Genomic DNA, 5,164 nt, shown 5'->3' with positions numbered 1-5,164 from the left:
TATACTTTAAATCATCTCTAGATTACCTATAATACCTAATACTATGTAATGCTACATAAATAGTGCCAGTGCGTGGTGAATTCAAGTTTTGCTTTTTGAAACTCCCTGGAATTTTTTCAACTATTTTTGATCCACCACTGGTTGACTCTGCCGATGTGGAACCTGAAGATGTGGAGGGCTGACTGTAGTCTATCCATACTTTCTCCCAGATTCTGTATCAATGCTGTTGATTCTATTTCCCAAACATTGTGTGAATCTATCCCTACTTCTCCATCACCACAACACTTGCCATGGTAAGTCCCTCACTGCCTTTCATTTGTATTGCTATATTGGATCATAATTCAAAGATCTTGAGTTTTTCCACCCAACTCATGCTTCACTGCACAGACACCTGGTGGTCCATCTAAATCGCAAGCCAATCAAGCCACTTTGTTCTTAGAAACATATGGTGTCTCACTATTGCCTATAAGAATAAGGTTAACAATGAAATTCCACAGCTATGACCTATGGCCCATGGTCCTCTTCATATACTTTCTCTTTTGCTATTTTCTCAATACAACTTAAGTTCCATCCTTACCAAACTGTTTAACAATCTTCTAACACTTCCTGTCTGTATCTCCATGTCTCTATGCTCTTTGCTCTTTCTGGAATCCCCCTCGTTTGGGGAAAACCTAATTACCTTCTAAGACCTTGTTACTTGAAGAGTGGTCTGCTGACCACATGCGTCATGTCACCTGGGAGCTTGTTAGAAATACAGAATCTCAAGCTCTACTCCAGACCATTGACTCAGAATCAGCATTTTCACGGCGTCCCCAGGGGATTCTCAGGCATACTGAGGATGGAGACTCACTACATTAAGCCATCTCCATCATCAGCTTCACTGGAAAGTCTTCCCTGACATGCCCTTCACCCTTGTGTAGCCACCTCCCTGCTCTCTACCTTCTTTGATGCTGTGTAGGAATCATCTGTTGATGTGAGCTCTTGAAGGAAAAAGGGATGTCGCCTGTTCATCTTTGTATCCTCAGAGCCAAACACAGGGCTCACTGTCCTTCATCCCATAAACAGCTACCAACACCTGCAATGGGCCAGTCACGGTGCAAGGTGATGACAATGACATCAGTGAAGACATGGCACGGTCCCTGTTTATATTCTAGGCGTGAAGACGATGTTCGTCAAAGAGAAACAGAGACTTTAATGACAATCTTGCAAGTGATCTGAGCCCAAAGTGTTTGAATTTGGAGGAGTAGAGAAACATCTGTTGACCCTAGGTGTGTCCCAGTGCTTCACAGGGACATGACTGTATCTACTCAAGGTCATCATTCACACTTGTAAATATGGAGCAGAGAAAACAAAGAGGTGGAGTTGGTGATTACCTTATGCATCACCAAGCACACTACCTAGAGAATTTCACTCTTGGAAAAGTTCTTAAAGCTACAGCTACCTAGCTGCTATTTGAGTCCCTTTTCAAAACTCCAGCCTCATAACTTTTCATTCTTCATTTAAATGCTGCTGCAGTCAGAGAACTCACTACACCCATGGTCGATTCATTGCATCCTCATTTATCTGTGGCAGCCAAGTTCTTCCTCAGATTGAGCTGATAAGTCTACCTGTGTCTACTCCTAGCCTCCTGAAAGGTCTTTCTGCCTTGGATAAGTCACTGCTTCCCAGCTGGGATATCTTATAAATGTGAGTTGCCCATGAAGAATTCTTCATCAATAAGTTAGTGCTGAAGGCAAGTGGAGTTTCATCCTGTTTGGAACCCCTGGAGGATGGAGGACATGCCTCAGAGTCAGTCCACCTGAGAGCCTAGGAAGTTGAGGTACCCACCAAAACCCATGCATCATACGTAAAGGCTGTTGTTAGGTGGCGTGTTGATCCTCTGGCACTTCTGGCCTCTCAGATAGGCAAAGTGAGCATGTGCCACAGTCAGAACAAGTGCAGAGAGTCTTTGGGTGTAGAAATGAGTACTGAGAGGATATGAGCAAGACACCAGCAACGCCTGTTGCAGGAGGGGTGGGGGAAGGACGTGCACTCAGGTGTGCTTGTTAAAATAAAGACCTTGACCACTGGTAAGAAGAAACAGAACAAAAAAGTTGATTTTACTGTATTTCTTTCAAAGAAAGATAGTAAATATTCTATAATCTACAAAAGTTAGTGGAGAGAGCAGATTTTTTTCATCAGCTGTTACTAACACAACTCTAGCTTTCCCTATGGATGCTTTTTTGGAATGGCCCCACTCATAGTCAAGGCCACCCAACTGGCACAGCCAGAGAATCTAGATAAGAAGACTGCCCTCCATCTCTTCTCTTCCTAAGGGGGTGCTCCATGCCACCACCAGCCACCCAGCCTCCAGGTCACACCGGGGGTCTGAGGCGTGGCTGCTCGTAGAAACTGGGGCAGGTTGGAATGAAATGGAATCTGTCAGTAAAGATCCATCTGCACCAGCTCTTCATCTCAGCACCTTGAGAGAGCTTCCCCCACCCTCAGAGCAGCCCCTGCATTCCCCGAAGTTGTTGCCTTGACGACCGGTGCAACATAGACATGGAGCCCAGAACTCCTGAGAGAAGCAAAGCTTTTTTTAACGTCTTTATTGGAGTATAATTCCTTTACAATGGTGTGTTAGTTTCTGCTTTATAACAAAGTGAATCAGTCATATGCATACATACATCTCCATATCCCCTCCCTCTTGCGTCTCCCTCCCACCCTCCCTATCCCACCCCTCTAGGTGGTCACAAAGCACCGAGCTGATCTCCCTGTACTCTGCGGCTGCTTCCCACTAGCGATCTATTTGACATTTGGTAGTATTTATAAGTCCCTGCAACTCTTTCATTTCGTCCCAGCTTACCCTTCCCCCTCCCCGTGTCCTCAAGTCCATTTTCTACGTCTGCATCTTTATTCCTGTCCTGCCCCTAGGTTCATCCGAACCTTTTTTTTTTTTTTTTTAGATTCCATATGTATGTGTTAGCTGTTAGCATACGGTATTTGTTTTTCTCTTTCTGACTTACTTCACTCTGTATGACAGACTCTGGGTCCATCCAAGTCACTACAAATAACTCAATTTCGTTTCTTTATATGGCTGAGTAATATTCCATTGTATATATATGCCACATCTTCTTTATCCATTCATCTGTAGATGGACACTTAGGTTACTTCCATGTTCTGGCTATTGTAAATAGAGCTGCAATGTACACCGTGGGTCATGACTCTTTTTGAATTATGGTTTTCTCAGGGTATATGCCCAGTAGTGGGATTGCTGGGTCATATGGTAGTTCTATTTTTAGTTTTTTGAGGAATCTCCATACTGTTCTCCATAGTGGCTGTATCAATTTACATTCTCACTAACAGTGCAAGAGGGTTCCCTTTTCTCCACACCCTCTCCAGCATTTATCGTTTGTAGATTTTTTTAATGATGGCCATTCTGACTGGTGTGAGGTGGTACCTCATTGTAGTTTTGATTTGCATTTCTCTAATGATTAGTGATGTTGAGCATCCTTTCATGTGTTTGTTGGCAATCTGTATATCTTCTCTGGAGAAGTGTCTATTTAGGTCTTCTGTCCATTTTTGGATTGGGTTGATTTTTTTTTTAATATTGAGCTGCATGTGCTGCTTGTAAATTTTGGAGATTAATCTTTTGTTAGTTGCTTCATTTGCAAATATTTTCCTCTCTTTTCCATTCAAGAATTCAGGGATGCAGGGGTCTTTATGAAGGTGGTAGCAGCAGGGCCCCTAACCCCAGGGCACCAGCTGAACGGAGATTCCCCTGTTACTTTTGGGTTTGATTTGTTAGCTGCCTCCACTAGGGAGTAGCAGCTCCTTGGTCTCTCCAAGCACCCAAGTGGGGGCCTCCATTTTCAGCCACAGAAGACCAAGAGAAGTGGATCCAGCAGCCAAAAGAGGGGGGAATTCTACCAATTAACTGTGAGCTGCGGGCTGGGGATGGAGTAATGAGAAAATTGGAGGAAGTGGTGATTTTGACTGTGAGAAGTTACACTGAATCACATTTAAACTTTTAAGAGGGAAAAAAAGTCTATAAATGTTAGATGGCTATATAAGGAAGTATTCACTGCTGGGTTGTTTGAAGATACATTCTCTATCCAGGACCTCGTAATAAACCTTGAAAACAGCACAGTGGCATTTCTTAGCCGAAACCAGTGAAATGCGTCTGGCCATAATAGCATTTTCTCAGTCGGCGCAAAATCATGAATCACCCGTTTCTCTAAGGACTTCATTAGTTTCAATGCAAGAGACTCTAATTCCCCCCCCAATAAAAACCATTTACTTACCATGGATGCCAAAGAATAGATTAAGCTGATAAAAAAAAGTATAAGTGCAATTTACTTGGCAGACGGAGGTATTTTACCATTTTATCAAGTTGTTCTCTCTCTGGAGGGAAGCTGTGTGTTGATACTTCACAACCGAGACCAAGCTGGGGCCAGTCAGACGTCAGTGTTAGGGGAGGTAAAGACTGATCATTGCTGTGGACCAGGGAATGCTCTCCTTGCATCACCAAAGAAGATAAGAAAGGATCTTTCCTTACACTCTCTAAATTTAACAAAGTTGTAAGTGTGCTTTGGCAGCATATAGAATAAAACTGGAACAATACAGAGAATAGCGTGGTCCCTGCACGAGGATGACACACAAATTCATAAAGCGTTCCTTATTTAAAAGAAAAAAGGTTTTTAAGTATACTGGTATAGTAGAAAGAACCACACACACATACAAACAAACAAACACACACACAATAAAACAATATTATAGGTGGCAAAAATAGGAAGATGGAGTCTATAGATGCTATCTATACTTCTTAAATTAAGACGTAAGTGTACTTATTATTCATAGGTGTGACGTATGAATAATAATGACAACTAAAAATGTACTATAATCCCTCCAAATTACTGGAAGGCAAACACACGTATACCTCAAATATCAAAAAGAAAAGAAAAGAGAGAAAGAAAGAGAAAGAAAGAGAGAAAGGAAAAGAAAGGGGGAAAGCAAAGCAAAGAAAGGAAAGGCAATTTTTAGAGCAAATGATGGAAATAAAAAGTATATTGAAAACAAATAAAAATCTCAAAAGTAAAGCTAGTAACATGTAAAACATAAAACGGCATGCTTGATTAGTACATTTGGATGACATGACACTAATAAGTGTAGAATAAATGTAAAT

The 5,164-nt window shown here is 41.9% G+C and overlaps 1 pseudogene; it reads left to right on the top strand.

Annotated features, from left to right (window-relative positions):
* Positions 1-4,565: 4,565 nt before the first annotated feature.
* On the top strand, positions 4,566-4,665 carry LOC116741077 (annotated as a pseudogene).
* Positions 4,666-5,164: the final 499 nt, after the last annotated feature.

The sequence above is a fragment of the Phocoena sinus genome, chromosome 15 (assembly GCF_008692025.1).
Source record: "Phocoena sinus isolate mPhoSin1 chromosome 15, mPhoSin1.pri, whole genome shotgun sequence".
In the NCBI taxonomy this organism is placed as follows: Eukaryota; Metazoa; Chordata; class Mammalia; order Artiodactyla; family Phocoenidae; genus Phocoena; species Phocoena sinus.
The sequence above is the reverse complement of the archived record's forward strand: the minus strand, read 5'-3'. Positions and strand labels throughout refer to the sequence as shown.